Source organism: Lipotes vexillifer, unplaced genomic scaffold (assembly GCF_000442215.2).
Source record: "Lipotes vexillifer unplaced genomic scaffold, Lipotes_vexillifer_v1.1 scaffold253, whole genome shotgun sequence".
Lineage (NCBI taxonomy): Eukaryota > Metazoa > Chordata > Mammalia > Artiodactyla > Lipotidae > Lipotes > Lipotes vexillifer.
The window spans coordinates 2,441,459-2,457,701 of NW_006780322.1; the positions used below are offsets into that span (position 1 = coordinate 2,441,459).

At 39.1% G+C, this 16,243-nt stretch overlaps 1 pseudogene; it reads right to left on the reverse strand.

The window, feature by feature from the left end:
• Nucleotides 1-16,243, reverse strand: part of LOC103075630 (ATP synthase F(0) complex subunit C3, mitochondrial-like) — a 51,804-nt pseudogene that overhangs the window by 4,003 nt on the left and 31,558 nt on the right.

Below are 16,243 nucleotides of genomic sequence, written 5' to 3' on the forward strand. Positions count from 1 at the left end.
AAAGAGTACACCTTATATACCAGTACCTGGTATATAAGGAAGCATTAAGCATGTGAAAATTGAGATTATCAGGTAAGATTTCCTGGAAAAGACGAAAGTTTGAGCTGAACCTTCAAGGATGGCTAGGGTTTGAATCAGTGAAGAGAAAAAGAAGGATATTCTAGGAGAAAGAAAAGATGAGTCACAGTGGCTCAAAGAGGCAGGATAAATATGGTAAATTGGCATCAGCCAAGCTTCAGTGAAAAAGAAAAGTAGGAAGTTAGAGAGTACGAAATGGAAATTTCCTCACACATGAGGTCCACCTCCTACTTTAGGACCCAGATAGATTCCACCTGCCCTAAGAAATCCCCCCATACCCAGAATTAATTGCTAGCTCCATTGCACTTCCATAGCCCCTGAGGGAAACCTCTTTATCACTGGATCTCAAACTTTATCCCGTATCAGAATCATCTGGTGGGTTTATTAAACACAGATTGCTGAGTTTCTGATTCAGTAGGTCTGGGGACCACAATTTGAGAGCCACTGCTCTAGCCAAATTGACCTCCTTCGAATTGCTAAAATACCATTATAGTGAGCAGCTGTTATTTTTGCCTTCCCAGCATTCATCCTGCCTTCTTCCAGCAACCAAACCCTTTTCCAGAAGGGAACCACTTCTAAATTGTTTAGGTGTGGCTGATCTGCCTCCCGTGACCACAGTAGACACATGACCAGTCAGAATATTCCATTCCCATGGTCACAGTAATTGATTCAGGAATGAGGACATAGCCAATCAGAATCTTCTCTGGGATTTTTCTGCCAGACATATCAGAAAAGATGCTCTCTCTCTGCCAAGGTTGCTAAGCTGATAACATGTGAGTCTTGAGCTTCTGGTGGCTCTCATGACTACCAAATGGAGAAAACCTATTAGAGAGAAAAGGAGGACGTAGATGACATCACTTGAGCCCTTATATCCAGGCATGCCCAAATCCAGTCTATTCCACAGCCCTGTCAGTTCCATGTGTAAATAAATTCCCATTTTCTTTAAGCCAGTTTGAGTTGGGTATTTGTCACTTGCAAACCAGAGTCCTAACAAATATATAAATTGATATGGAAAAGGGGAGGGGTGGCAATGATAGACCTTACAGTATGGAATGCCATGAAGATTCTTCTATTCCTGGCTGGGAAGTAACAAGTCTTATTCTGTGGTTACAAAGGAGCTCGTTAAAACCGCTGTAACTTGGAACACTGACTTTGTGCCTATCACACCTAAAGCTTTAGAGGATTTTAGAAAATTTTACATGTGAACACATGACTTAGGTTGTTCCAATCAGACTAAGGGACAAGATTTATTTCATTTTAGTTGAAAGACCCTCCCTGCCTCTATTCCAAGAAATCACCAAGGAAGTCTCTGGTGCTCTCCACAGTTACTGGCAGCTTCCCTGCCACCACAAGAAGCCAGTCTTAGGATGAAGCCTCTACTGTAGGATGAAGCCTCTACTGATAATAGCAGATGAAGAGAGGAATAAACCTGGGTCTATAATGACATAAATGAGCCATTGCTGATGTTTAGCAGTTTGAAGCCCACCCTACTGCTGAACTTCCGGTTACATAAGACAATAAATTTGTTTGAATTGTTTTTTTCTGTATCTCAAAGTCAAAAACTATTCTAAGTCATATAATTGGCTACTTCTGGCATATAATTCTTGCAGGAAAGAACAAGCTTCAGTCAAAATGGTCCATCTGAAAGCAAATTGGAAATACGATAGATGGCCTTGCAAAGAGGTACCTTTATTGCCTAGACAGAAATCCCAAAATGGTGTGAGTCAGATATAATAAACTTACTAGGGTGCAAAAGCCAAAACTTCTACTGCATGCTAAAGTAAAGAAGGAGACACAATGGGAGATTTGATCAGGATCCAGGAAGAGCCAAAGAACCAGGACAGCTGAAGGGCCAAGGTCCTTCCTGCCTCCTCCAGCCCACTCCAAACGGCTCTAGGTGGGATGAAGGTAAATACCACATAGGTGAGCCAGTCTCTGGGATGCAGACTGGGGACAAGTGGAAGATAAGCTGTGCCTCCCCACCTCAAAGCTGCCTGAAGACAGAGGCCAAGACTGAAACAGTCAAATTGATTGAAGGAGCTTAACAGAGAAAGAGGCCTGTTCCTATGGAACAGAAATGAGCTTTCCCATTCAATATCGATGGGGATGCAGTCTTTCTAGAAGGCAATTTAGCTTAACAAAAATCTTTTTTTAAAAAATATTGTGGCCATGCCTCGTGCCTTGAGGGATTTTAGTTCCCCAACCAGGAATGGAACCCGGGCCCCCAAAGTAAAATCACTGAGTTCTAACCACTGGACCACCAGGGAATTTTAAAAAAAAAACCTTTTTTAAAAATGTATCCACCCCTTGGACCTAGAGTCTGTCATACAGAGTGAAGTAAGTCAGAAAGAGAAAAACAAATACCATATGCTAACACATATATATGGAATCTAAAAAAAAAAAAAAAAAAAAAAAGGTTCTGAAGAACCTAGGGGCAGGACAGGAATAAAGACGTAGACGTAGAGAATGGACTTGAGGACACGGTGAGGGGGAAAGGTAAGCTGGGAAGAAGTGAGAGAGTAGCATGGACATATATATACTATCAAATGTAAAACAGATAGCTAGTGGGAAGCAGCTGCATAGCACAGGGAGATCAGCTCGGTGCTTTGTGACCACCTAGAGGGGTGGGATAGGGAGGGTGGGAGGGAGACGCAAGAGAGAGGAGATATGGGGATATATGTATATGTATAACTGATTCACTTTGTTATAAAGCAGAAACTAACACACCATTGCAAAGCAATTATACCCCAATAAAAAAATTTTAAAAATGTATCCACACTGGATATAGCAATTTTATATATAGGAATTGATTCTAAAGAAATGAAGACTTATAAATAACAAATGCTGGAGAGGGTGTGGAGAAAAGGGAACCCTCCTACCCTGTTGGTGGGAATGTACATTGGTATAGCCACTATGGAGAACAGTATGGAGGTTCCTTAAAAAACTGAAAATAGGGGCTTTCCTGGTGGCGCAGTGGTTGGGAGTCCGCCTGCCGATGCAGGAGACACGGGTTCGTGCCCCGGTCCGGGAGGATCCCACATGCCGCGGATAGGCTGGGTCCGTGAGCCATGGCCGCTGAGCCTGCGCGTCCGGAGCCTGTACTCCACAACGGGAGAGGCCACAACAGTGAGAGGCCTGCATACCGCAAAAAAAAAAAAAAAAAAAAAAAAACCCTGAAAATAAAGCTGCCATATGATCCAGCAATTCTAATCCTGTGCATATATCCGGAGAAAACCATAATTCGAAAAGATACATGCACCCCAATATTCATTGCAGCACTATTTACAATAGCCAAGACATGGAAGCAACCTAAGTGTCCATCGACCGATGAATGGATAAAGAAGATGTGGTACATATGTACAATGCAATATTACTCAGTCATAAAAGAGAGTGAAATAATGCCATCTGCAGCAACCTGGATGGACCTACAGATTGTCATACTGAGTGAAGTAAGTCAGACACAGAAAGACAAATATCATATGATATCGCTTATATGTGGAATCTAAAATATGGTACAAATGAACTTATTTACAAAACAGAAATACAGTCACAGATGTAGAAAACAAACGTATGGTTGCCAGGGTTATTTATTTATTTATCTTTTTAGTTTATTTATTTATTTATTTATCTATCTATTTTGGCTGTGCTGCGTGGCCTGAGGGATCTTAATTCCCCACCAGGGATTGAACCCAGGCCCCCTGCAGTGGAAGCATAGAGTCCTAACCACTGGACAGCCAGGACACCCGTATTTTTTATTTTATTTTATTTTTATTGGAGTATAGTTGATTTACAATGTTGTGTTAGTTTCAGGGGTACAGCAAAGTGAATCAGTTATACATATATCCACTCTTCTTTAGATTCTTTTCCCATATAGGTCATTACAGAGAATTGAGTAGAGTTCCCTGTGCTATACAGTAGGTCCTTATTAGTTACCTATTTTATATACAGTAGTGTGTACAATATATGTCAATCCCAACCTCCCAATTTACCAAGTAAGTCAGAAAGAGAAAGACAAATACCATATGATATCACTTATATGTGGAATCTAAAATATGACACAAATGAACTTATCTACGAAACAGAAACAGATTCACAGACATAGAACAGACCAAGGGGGAAGGGAGTTGGGGGAGGGTTGGATTGGGAGTTTGGGACTAGCAGATGCAAACTACTATATATAGAATGGGAAATATATTCAGTATCCTGTAATAAACCATAATGGAAAAGAATATGAAAAAGAATATATATATGTGTATATATATATATATATATATATATGTATGTATGTATAACTGAATCACTTTGCTGTACACCAGAAACTAACACAACATTGTAAATCAACTATTATTTCAATTTAAAAAAAAAGAAATGAAGACTTAACTATACTATGAGAAAATTCTCATAGTATTCAAAATGGCCAATCACTGGAAACAACTTAAATTGCCGAAGTTATATCTTTTGTTTCACAAATACTTATTATTTATTCTATATGTCTTCTATATGCCAGGCATTGTGCTAAGCACTGGGGATGCAACACATCAAGTTACGTGCAAACATTGAGTGTTCAGAAACGTTTATACCAATTTGACAGAGCAGTTTTATGTCTGTTAAATCTAATAAAATGTGAGGCTTGTACTTTGTATATCTTTGTTAGTTATTTCATTTTTTCCAGGAACTTATTTTTATTGTATCTTACAAAAAATACCTGATTGGGTCCAGGAAACCAGCTGGTCTGGCCAAAGATCATAGCAGAGACTAAGACGCTGGCATTGAAAACAGTAAGACAAGAAAGACTTGAGATATTTAAGAGGAAAAATTGGTATGGTTTGGTAATACAGTAGATAGAGGGAAGAGGTGAAATACGCAGCAATGGTGATTCCTAAATTTATGGCTTATTCAGTGGGACAGATGATCTTGCTATTCACTTACACAGGGAACACTGGAAGACTGCCAGGTTTGGGGGAGAGGGGATTCATTAGTTCTGTTTAGCTTGGATACGCAGAGTTTGAGGTGTCTTTGACACAATTAGAAGTGCTAAATAGGCAGTTAGATATCTAGGCTGGGGCTCAGAAGAGGCTTAGGAGATGTAAATTTGGAAGTCACTGGCATGTATATAATAATTGAAGCTGAAAACCATGGATAAGATTACCTGGGGAGATAATACTGAGTGAGAAGAGCAGATGGCCAAGGCCAAGTGTTGAGAATAGGCAATAATGAATAACTATGAAGAAAAGGAAGAGCATGCAGCAATAATTGAGGACAGACCACATAACTGTTTTATATTCATATAATAGAATATTATTAACTTATTACATTTTTTAGATTTGTACGATTAGCTGAAAAAGTTTAAGGTATCTATAGTATGTTCCCATTTTTAAACAACAAAATATATATGCAATCATATATCCAAAAGTATATGTCATAAAAAGCCTGGTGTTAACAGTGGAAGAGATTGAGAGGGTTTTTTTCCTGCTTATTTTTCTTTCTTTTTTTTTTTTACAGTGACCACAGTTTTTCCCTCGTGCCAAAGCAAACTTTGCAAAACTTATGTGTCCTTCAAGATACAGTTCTCAGATTTAAAATTTTAACTGAAACACAGAATAAGAGCCCTCAAGTTTTAACTAAAGATTGCCGAAGTCACATAAGGATTCTTTGAAAATACAATCTCTCAGGCAGGCTAAATTACTATTGTTTTCTGGCTTGACACCTATCACAACTACATACTAGCACCAAGGGAAAAAAAACAATTTACAAAAAAATTCACAAAATCAGAAAGTGTGGAAAACGTTATTAAAGAGTAAATTATCAGGGAAAATATTTGTAAAGCATATTTCGAACAAAGGACTAGTTTCCCGACACAGCACCTATAAATCAAAAAGGAAAAAATAACTCATTGTTATTGTTATCAGATTAGCATAGATCAAAAAGTATGACTTACGTTGGTTAGAGTGTGGGTGATCAGCACCCCCATATATATATTTTTTTCTTCAGCTAAGATAGCAAGAAAGACAATTTATTGTACACGTTACATTCAGTCACAACTGAGAACAGAACTAGTCCAGAATGTCCCGAGTCCAGGGCAAAGGAGCAAAGGAGGCTGTTTTGATAAGAGCAAGGTGGGACTCTCAAAGGTGGTCAAGGCCATCAGAATGGCCATAGATGTTTCAGATCCATTGAGACAAGTTCTAGACAGTAGGCACGCAGTCCAACAATTTGTACCAGCGTCCCTGGCCTCTGGCTTCCCTTGTTTCTGCTCCTGTGGCTTCCATGGGTGCAAGAGTTTACTCTGACACCCGCTTCACCTTTCTTTTGCGCTTCGGCATGCGCATTCGAATCTTCCTCCACTCCGGTCCTATGGCGCGGAGGTTTATCAGAAGATGGCGCTAAGGCCGAGAGCAGCACCCCCATATATTTCTATTTGGATTGTAAACTGTTATGATCTCTGTGGAGGACAATTTGGCGATATCTATCAAAATTACAAAAGCACATGCTCTTTGAAACAACAATTCCTAGGAATTACTAGGAATTCTACTACTAGGTATTTATCCTGGTGATGTACTCATAATTGTACAAACATATAAGATTATTCACTGAGCAATATTTGTAATTGCAAAAGAACTGAGAACATCCTAAATATCCACCAGTAAGGAATTAGTTTAAAAACTATGGTACATTGGGCTTCCCTGGTGGCGCAGTGGTTGGGGGTCCGCCTGCCGATGCAGGGGAGGCGGGTTCGTGCCCCGGTCCGGGAGGATCCCACGTGCCGCGGAGCGGCTGGGCCCGTGAGCCATGGCCGCTGGGCCTGCGCGTCCGGAGCCTGTGCTCCGCAGCGGGAGAGGCCGCAGCGGTGGGAGGCCCGCGTACTGCAAAAAAAAAACAAAACTATGGTACATTCAACAAATAAAAATACTGTGAAATTGTACAAATGACCAAGGAATCTGTAAAATAATCAAGAATAATCACTGAGCTATATTTAGTGACAAGCAAAAAATAAGAGGCAGAACAATGTGTGCAGTGGGTGGCTGGAGTATAGCCTTTTATAACTTTTAAATTTGAACCATTTAAATACATTGCCTGTTCAAAATAAATTTTTAAAAGAATGTAATTTTTAAAAATTCTCTCAGATTTAAAGCTAACACACACACACACACGCACACACACACACACAGAGAAATTAAATAAATAAATACACTAGTAATGCCAGAAAAAAGATGAAGATGCCCATTGCACTAGTTTCCTGGGCTGTAATAATAAATCACAAAATGGGTGGCTTAAAACACAGAAATGTATTCTCACATTTCAGGAGACCAAAAATCGAAAAGCAAGGTATTGGCAGGGTTGGTTACTCCTGAAAGCTCTAACAGAGAAACAGGGACATGACCCTCTTTCCTAACTTCCTGTAGTCGCTGGCAATTCTTGACTTGTAAATACATCACTACAACCTCTGCCTTCATCTTCACATCACCTTCTTTTCTTTGTGGCTGTGTGTGTCCTTTCTGTCCTTATCAGAATGCTTTCATTGGAATTTGGGCCCACCCTAATCCAGTATTATCTCACCTGGATCCTTGGTTACATCTGCAGACTCAATTTCCAAATGAGTTCTAAGCTTCCAGGCAGACATGAATTTTGAGGAATGCCATTCAATCACTATACCCATTTTCCCTGCTTTTTTTGGCATTACATTGCAGGTCCTAGCTAATGAGGTAAGACAAGAAAAAAAAAAACAACAACAGTATAAATCGTAGCAATTTTTTTTTTGATCTCTCTCCTGAGGGAAAGAAAACAAAAGCAAAAATAAACAAATGGGACCTATTTAAACTTAAAAGCTTTTGCACAGAAAAGAACCATTGACAAAATGAAAAGACAACCTACTGAATGGGAGAAGATATTTGCAAATGATATGACTGATAAAGGGTTAATATCCAAAATATATAAACAGCTCATACAACTCAATATTAAAAAAACAACAACTTGATTTAAAAATGGGCAGAAGAACTGAATAGACATTTTTCCAAAGAACGCAAACAGACGACCAACAGGCACATGAAAAGATGCTCAACATCACTAATCATCAGAAAACGCAAATCAAAACCACAATGAGATAGCGCCTCACACCTGTCAGAATGGCTATCATCCAAAAGACCACAATAACAAATGTTGGTGAGGATTTGGAGAAAAGGGAACCCATGTATACTGCTGGTGGGAATATAAATTGGTGCAGCTACTGTGGGAAACAGTATGGAGGTGCTTCAAAAAACTAAAAATAGAACTACCATATGATCCAGCAATTCCACTCCAGGGTATATATCTGAAGAAAACAAAAACATTAATTTGAAAAGATACATGTACCCCAATGTTCACAGCAGCATTATTTTTTTTAACATCTTTATTGGAGTATAACTGCTTTACAATGGTGTGTTAGTTTCTACTGTATAACAAAGTGACTTAGCTATACATATACATATACATATATCCCCATATCTCCTCCCTCTTGCGTCTTCCTCCCACCCTCCCTATCCCACCCCTCTAGTGGTCACAAAGCACAGAGCTGATCTCCCTGTGCTATGCGACTGCTTCCCACTAGCTATCTATTTTACATTTGGTAGTGTATACATGTCCACGCCACTCTCTCACTTCGTCCCAACTTACACTTCTCCCTCCCTGTGTCCTCAAGTCCATTCTCTACATCTGCGTCTTTATTCCTGTCCCACAGAGCATTATTAACAATAGCCAAGACAAGGAAGCAACCTAAGTGTCCATCAACAGATGAATGGATAAAGAAGATATATATGTACACAATGGTATGCTACTCAGCCATAAAAAAGAATGAAATTTTGCCATTTGCAACAACATGGATGGACCTGGAAGGTATGATTAGTAAAATGAGTCAGAGAAAGACAAATACTGGATGTTTTCACTTATATGTGGAATCTAAAAAAGAAAACAAACAAATGAATTTAACAAAAAAGAAACAGATTCACAGATATAGAAAACAAACTAGTGGTTACCAGAGGGGAGAGGGAAGGGGAAGGGGCAAGATAGGGGTATGGGATTAAGAGGTACAAACTACTCTGTATAAAATAAGGGGACTTCCCTGGTGGCACAGTGGTTAAGAATCTGGGTTTGAGCCCTGGTCCGGGAAGATCCCACATGCCACGGAGCAACTAAGCCCGTGTGCCACAACTACTGAGTCTGCGCTCTAGAGCCCGTGAGCCACAACTAGTGAGCCCGCGTGCCACAACTACTGAAGCCCACGCGCCTAGAGCCCGTGCTCTGCAACAAGAGAAGCCACCGCAATGAGAAGCCTGCTTACTGCAACGAAGAGTAGCCTCCGCTCACTGAAACCAGAGAAAGCCCGCACACAGTAACAAAGACCCAATGCAGCCAAAAATAAATTTTAAAAAAAGTAAAATAAAATAAATAAGCTACAAGGATATATTGTACAGCATAGGGAATATAGCCAATATTTTATAACAACTGTAAGTGGAGTATAATCTATAAAAATTTTAAATCACTATGTATTTCAATTTTAAAAAACCCTAAAAAAATATTATCCTGAAATGGTTAAATAAGTAAGCATAGTATCCTTAAAAAAAAAAAAAAACCTTCTGGATTACTGAAAAGGTCTTTCTTCTATACAGATAGCAAATATCTATAAAATAAAAATCTATTCTGCTTTAATCTGTCTTTTTATTTTCTTGTTTCACTTTCTGGAATATAACAACCCTAAACCCTTTAATAAAAGCCTTCCATATAAATAAACAAAATTCAGGCCATCGTCTCTTCAGTGACTTATCTAAGGGTGGAAAATAGGGCAACATGACTGACAGAAAAGAAAAAAGCTATTAAATGCCACCTACACCAAAAGCAACTATTTGATTTAAAAGTTTGGTTTTTGGTTTGTTTTTGTTTTTGCTGCACCACGTGACTTGCAGGATCTTAGTTCCCCAATCAGGGATCCAATCAATGCCTCCTGAAGTGGAAGTGTAGAGTGCTAACCACTGGACCGCTAGGGAATTCTGCAAAAGGTTTTTTGTTTTTTGTTTTTAACGAGAAAATCCTCAAACAGTTAACTCATCTGCTTAATAAATTAAAACAATGTAACTCTATAAATGAGTAGAAAAATTTGAAACCTTAATTCCATAAAGATTTAACATTTTTCTATGCCAGGCATTGTTTTAAGTGCTTTTACACATATCAATTCATTTAATCCTGAGAATAAGCCAATGAAGTGGGCACTATTATTATCCCTATTTTACAGACAAAGGAACCAAGGCACAGAGTTAAGCAATTTGCTGAATGTCACACAGTTAATAACTGGTGGTCTCTAATTGAACTTAAGCAGTAGCGCTCCATAACCCATGCCCTTCACCACTTTGTTATATTGTTTTCCTCTGGTAATGTCTTGGTGGAAGCAGAGAAAGGGTCAGAGGTCAGAAAAGAGAGAAAAAGAGGGCAGAAAGCTAAGGAGGCAATACTGACACCTGTTAAAGTCTGAGAAACAAATATCTAACTCATTTAACAATATTGCTTTTTTTTTTCTCAGCTTTGTTGAGGTAACTTGACAAAATTGTGTAAGACTTTTAAAGTGTACATCATAATGATTTGACATAGATATAATTGTGAGGCTTCCTCCCACCTAGTTAATTAACACATCCATCACCATATAACATCCATCATCACATATGTGTGTGTATATATACATATATATTGATATATTTAAATTAACACAACAAAGTTTATTTTTTGCTTGTGCTACCTGTCCAATGCAGTTTGGTAGAGCGTTCTGTTCCAAGTAGTCACACAGTGTCCATGTCCATGGAACCAAGAAATGGTTCCATCTTCTTGTGACACTGCCATCTCAACATGTGGCTTTACATATATATTTTTTACTAAGATCCTTATATATATATATATATATATATATTTATATATATATATTTATATATTATATATATTATACTCTATATAGTGATGGATATATTAATTAACTATATATTGTATATATCTATATAAATGATATATATACTAGATTCACACACATATATATTATGAGAATATTTGTTTCACTCTCTTGGTAAATTTCAATTATACAATACAGTGTTATCAACTATGGTTACGTTTTATGTTAGATCCTTAGAAGTTATTCCTCTTATAGCTAAAAGTTTGTACCCTTTTACCAACCTCTCCCTATTTCCCTCACCCCCCAGTCCCTGGAAACTACTTTTCTACTCTCTGTTTCTATGAGTTTGAGGTGTTTTTTTAGATTCATATATAAGTGATACCACAATATTGTTCTTTAACATGTATGAAATCCTTCGCCTAAACAATAAGCAAGCATTGCAAAAATTTACCACAGCAAGTATTTTGATCATCCCATAAGTTTTAAAATATAGACATTCTTTTTTTTTTGAATTTTATTTTATTTATTTTTTATACAGCAGGCTCTTATTCGTCATCAGTTTTATACACATCAGTGTATACATGTCAATCCCAATCGCCCAATTCATCACACCACCTAAAATATAGACATTCTTAAACTCTTTTTCTTGTTTTCATCAAGGAACATCTGATCTGATAATCACCTCTCCCAAATCTAGCTTTAAAAAAAAAAAGAAAGAAAGAAAAGTGGCATGTTAGAGTTCTTTTGTTGCCATCTTGTGGTCTTTTATAGTATCGCTGCTGAAAACTTTAAACCTTTGGGCTGGGCTCTGATCACCTTTCCACCGGCTCCTGAATTTATCTACATCATTTTAAAAGTGTAGAAACCAAAACTGGGCATAATCCAGTCTATCACTGAAGTGCTAGATGAAGGATGGCCATGCCCAAAACCATAAAGGGAAGTCCCACCAAGCCCCTTCTGAGGGGAAGTCTGTGTGACTTTTCACAGTTATAACAGTCTCAAGACAGTTCTTTATGCAGAATTCATTTGGGGTTTCCTTAGTTAACGCCAGTAACACATTGTATCAAATTAGAAATCTTAAATTAGTCTCCCTCTCAAGGGTATTTCCCCTTCCCTTCCTCTGGGAGGGAGGAGGGACCGGCTGGCACTGGGAGACAAGGCAAGTGCAGGTCTCAGGGGAACACTTCTGAGTGAGGGTCAGAGTGGAAGACTGATGAGTCCCTTAGGCACAAGTCCATTTCCTGGCAGCTCCCTGGTGTTGGCAACTGAGAGCCCAACTTAAGCCCCAGAGAGAACTTGAATGAACCCGCCTTACCTGCTTTTCTGCCTTGCTTATGGTTGAAATAATCTTTGAAAATTGTTTATTCAAATACAGCATTCACAGTTTTGTGCAACTAATCCTAAAGACCAGGTGGTTAGTTCCTCTAATTCTTCACTCAGCTTTCTTTCTCTATGACCTTATATTCTTTCTTCTTTTGTTCTTCTAGTGTTCTCAACCTGAGACAGTATGCTCCTAACCCCGGCCCTACCCACTAATGTTTGAAGATCTGTAAGGGTGGTTCTTTGACCCAATAACTCAGGAACTACTGGCACTTAATGGTTGAGGGTCAGATGTACTAAAAACCCTGCAATGAAAGAACGTATATATATGTATAACTGAATCACTTTGCTGAACAGCAGAAATTAACACAACATTGTAAATCAACTATACTTCAATTAAAAAAATAAATAAAAATCCTGCAATGGGCGAGACACTCTCTTAAAATTAATAATCCAGCACGATAGTTAAGAAAACCACTACCATTCGTCTGGCCTCTCAAATCATGCATAACTCTTCTTTATAAATGGTTAGTAAAACCCTTAAAATTATTCACACTATTTCCAGAGACTGTTGTAGAGTGGACTATATATTCACAGGCTCCAGACGCACAGGCTCAGCGGCCATGGCCCATAGGCCCAGCCACTCCGCAGCACGTGGGATCCTCCCGGACCGGGGCACGAACCCACGTCCCCTGCATTGGCAGGCGGACTCTCAACCACTGCGCCACCAGGGAAGCCCCTGACTTAATTCTTTGAAATTATTCTATATTAATACAAAGGGCTCTACCTCATCCTTTTTTTTTTTTTTTTTTTTTTTTTTTATTTTTTTTTTTTTTTTCTTTTTGTTTGAATTTTTATTCCCTCTTTGTCTCCCTCCCTCCCACCCTCCCTATCCCACCCCTCCAGACAGCCACAAAGAACCGAGCCGGTTTCCCTGTGCCATGCGGCTGCTTCCCACTGGCTATCTACCTTACGTTTGTTAGTATATATATGGCCATGTCTCTCTCTCGCCCTAACACACCTACCTCATCCTTTTTTAATGACTGCAGAATATTTCATTTTATGGAGCTATCCTAGAATATACTTAACCAGTCTTTGCGGAAGGATTTTAAGCCAAAGAGCATAATCAGATGTCTATTTTGAAACGGTCATTATTTTGACTGATAAATGCCAGATATCATTCATTGTGGAGAATGGTTTGAAGGTTTGCAATAGTTTATGTGACGATACCTATGAGAGGATACTACCATCATATTCCTAGTGAGCAATGATTGCGTTTTATTGTTGCTCTCTAATATTTCCCCAGCAAGGCTAAACCTTGGAAGGAAGGAAGGAAGGAAGGAAGGAAGGAAGGAAGGAAGGAAGGAAGGGAGGGAGGGAGGGAGGAAAGGAGAGAGGGGGGCTCTTTGAGAAATATGACATATATACACGAAAAAAAGACAAAACAGAAATGTATAGCTTAATAATTCATGACAAAGTAAATACCCATATAACTGTTACCAAGGTCAAGAAATTAAACATTGCAAAGATGGTCCTTGCCCCTTCTCAATAATATCCCTTCCCTCTCCTTCAGAGGCCCACTATTATGGGCCTGGCAATTATGATAATCACTTCCTTGCTTTTCATTATAGTTTTACCACCTAATCTTGCATTCCTAAACATTTTAATTTCTTTATTTTTAAACTTTATATAATTATAATCATGCAGCATGTATTCTCTTGTATATAGCTTCTTTCACTCAATGTTATGTTTGTGAATTTCACCTATATGGTTACATTTTCATTGTTCATTTTTATTGCTGCATAATATCTCATTATTTGAACATATTATAACTTAACTGTTCCACTGTTGGAGGGCATTTGGGTTTGTTAAAAACAAGACAACAGGCTCAAAATGGAGTTACTTACGCTAAGCCCCACATCACCAAACCAATACTTGATTATACTTTCAGTTTTTCCGGAAACAGAATCTTAAACCGGTCAATCTGGAATTACCTGGTCAAGGCTAGTGAGGTAATCTGTCACATAGACCCCCACCATCCCCTAAAGGAAAGCAACCTTGACACAGTCAATCCACTTTTTGCTAGAACTTCCTTGTCCTGCTCTCTTCTGCCTATAAAAATCTTTCATTTTGTACAGCTTCTCGGAGCTCATTTCTATCTGCTGGATGGGATGCTGCCCAATTCATGAATCATCAAATAAAATCAATAAGGTTTTTAAAATTTGCTCATTTGAATTTTGTTTTTGAACAGTTTGTTTGCAGTTTGGAACTATTCTAAATAATGATACTATGAACATCCTTTGAATGCTTCCTGGTGCACATGTGTATGCATATCTCTTGATTATACACTAGGAGACCAAATGTCCCGGGGGGCCTAGAACTCTCACAGTTTTAGCACTGAAAGTCTTATGCCCAGGGAACATTTCCCTTCATCCCAGGCAAACTGGGATGGTTGATTACCCTAACATAAACCAAGGGAGTAAAAATTCTCGGTCAACTTTAGTAGATAATGCCAAATAGTTTTTCCAAAGTACTTTCTACCAATTTACACATGATGGGGTTCAGGACATGCCACCCCAAAATGTGGATCTTAAGCTGAAGGAGTTTGAGAAGACGGCAGAAGCAAGATCACTCTGACCACCCCCTCAGCCCCCACCCCTGCCCTTCTTCCCTGAAAGCAAGAGATAAATCTTTTTATGTGAAAGGTATCCTCCCTGTACCAGGAGGAAGGGAGAAATCCCTATCAACCAGAGTCAAGGAATACAGGGACCAGAAGGCTGCAGAAACCTTACCTCTTCACCATTTACTGTCCCTAGCCCAAACCTCTGCCTTGTCAATTCTTCACAAATGTACTGTTTCTTTGTCTAAAATGTATAAAAGCTTCCTCTTGCTCTGGTCACTTCTTTGAGACTCATATCTTTGAGTAGCATATTGCAGAATTTCCTTCCTTTCTAAGGCTAAATAATATTTCACTGTATGTACATATCACATTTTGTTTATCCCTTCATCCGTTGATGAACAATAGGGTTGCTTCCACATTTTAGCTATTGTGCATAATTCTGCTATGAACATGTGTTTACAAATATATCTTTGAGACCCTGCTTTTTAAAATTTATTTATTTTATTTTTGGCTGCGTGGGGTCTTTGTTGCTGTGCGCAGGCTTTCTCTAGTTGCAGTGAGCGGGGGCTACTCTCATTGTGGTGGCTTTTCTTGTTGCAGAGCACAGGCTCTAGGGCACGCAGGCTTCAGTAGTTGTGGCACAGGGGCTCAGTAGTTGTGGCTCGTTGGCTCTAGAGTGCAGGCTCAGTAGTTGTGGCGCACCGGCTTAGTTGCTCCGCGGCATGTGGGACCTTCCTGGACCAGGGCTCAAATCCATGTCCCCTGCACTGGCAGGCAGATTCTTAACCACTGCACCACCAGGGAAGTCCTTTGCCCAGTTTTGAATTGGGCCTTTTTTGTTGTTGAGTTTTAGTTCTGTATAGTTTCTGGATATTAATACCTTATCAAATATATAATCTGTAAATATTTTCTCACATTCTGTGGGTTACATTTTTACTCTGCTGATAGTGTCTTCTGATGCACAGAATTCTTAAATTTTCATCAAGTCCATCTGTCTATTTTTTTCTTTTGTTACCTATGTTTTTGGTGCCATATTCAAGAAATCGCCAAATTCAATGTCGTGAAGATTTTGCCATATGTTTTCTTCTAAGAGTTTTATTGCTTTAGGTCTTACATTTAGATCCTTGATCCATTTTGAGTTTATTTTTTACTTTTTGCTGTACACGGGCCTCTCACTGTTGTGGCTTCTCCTGTTGCGGAGCACAGGCTCCGGATGCGCAGGCTCAGCGGCAATGGCTCACGGGCCCAGCCGGTCCGCAGCATGTGGGATCTTCCCAGACCAGGGCACGAACCCGTGTCCCCTGCATCGGCAGGGGGGGGGG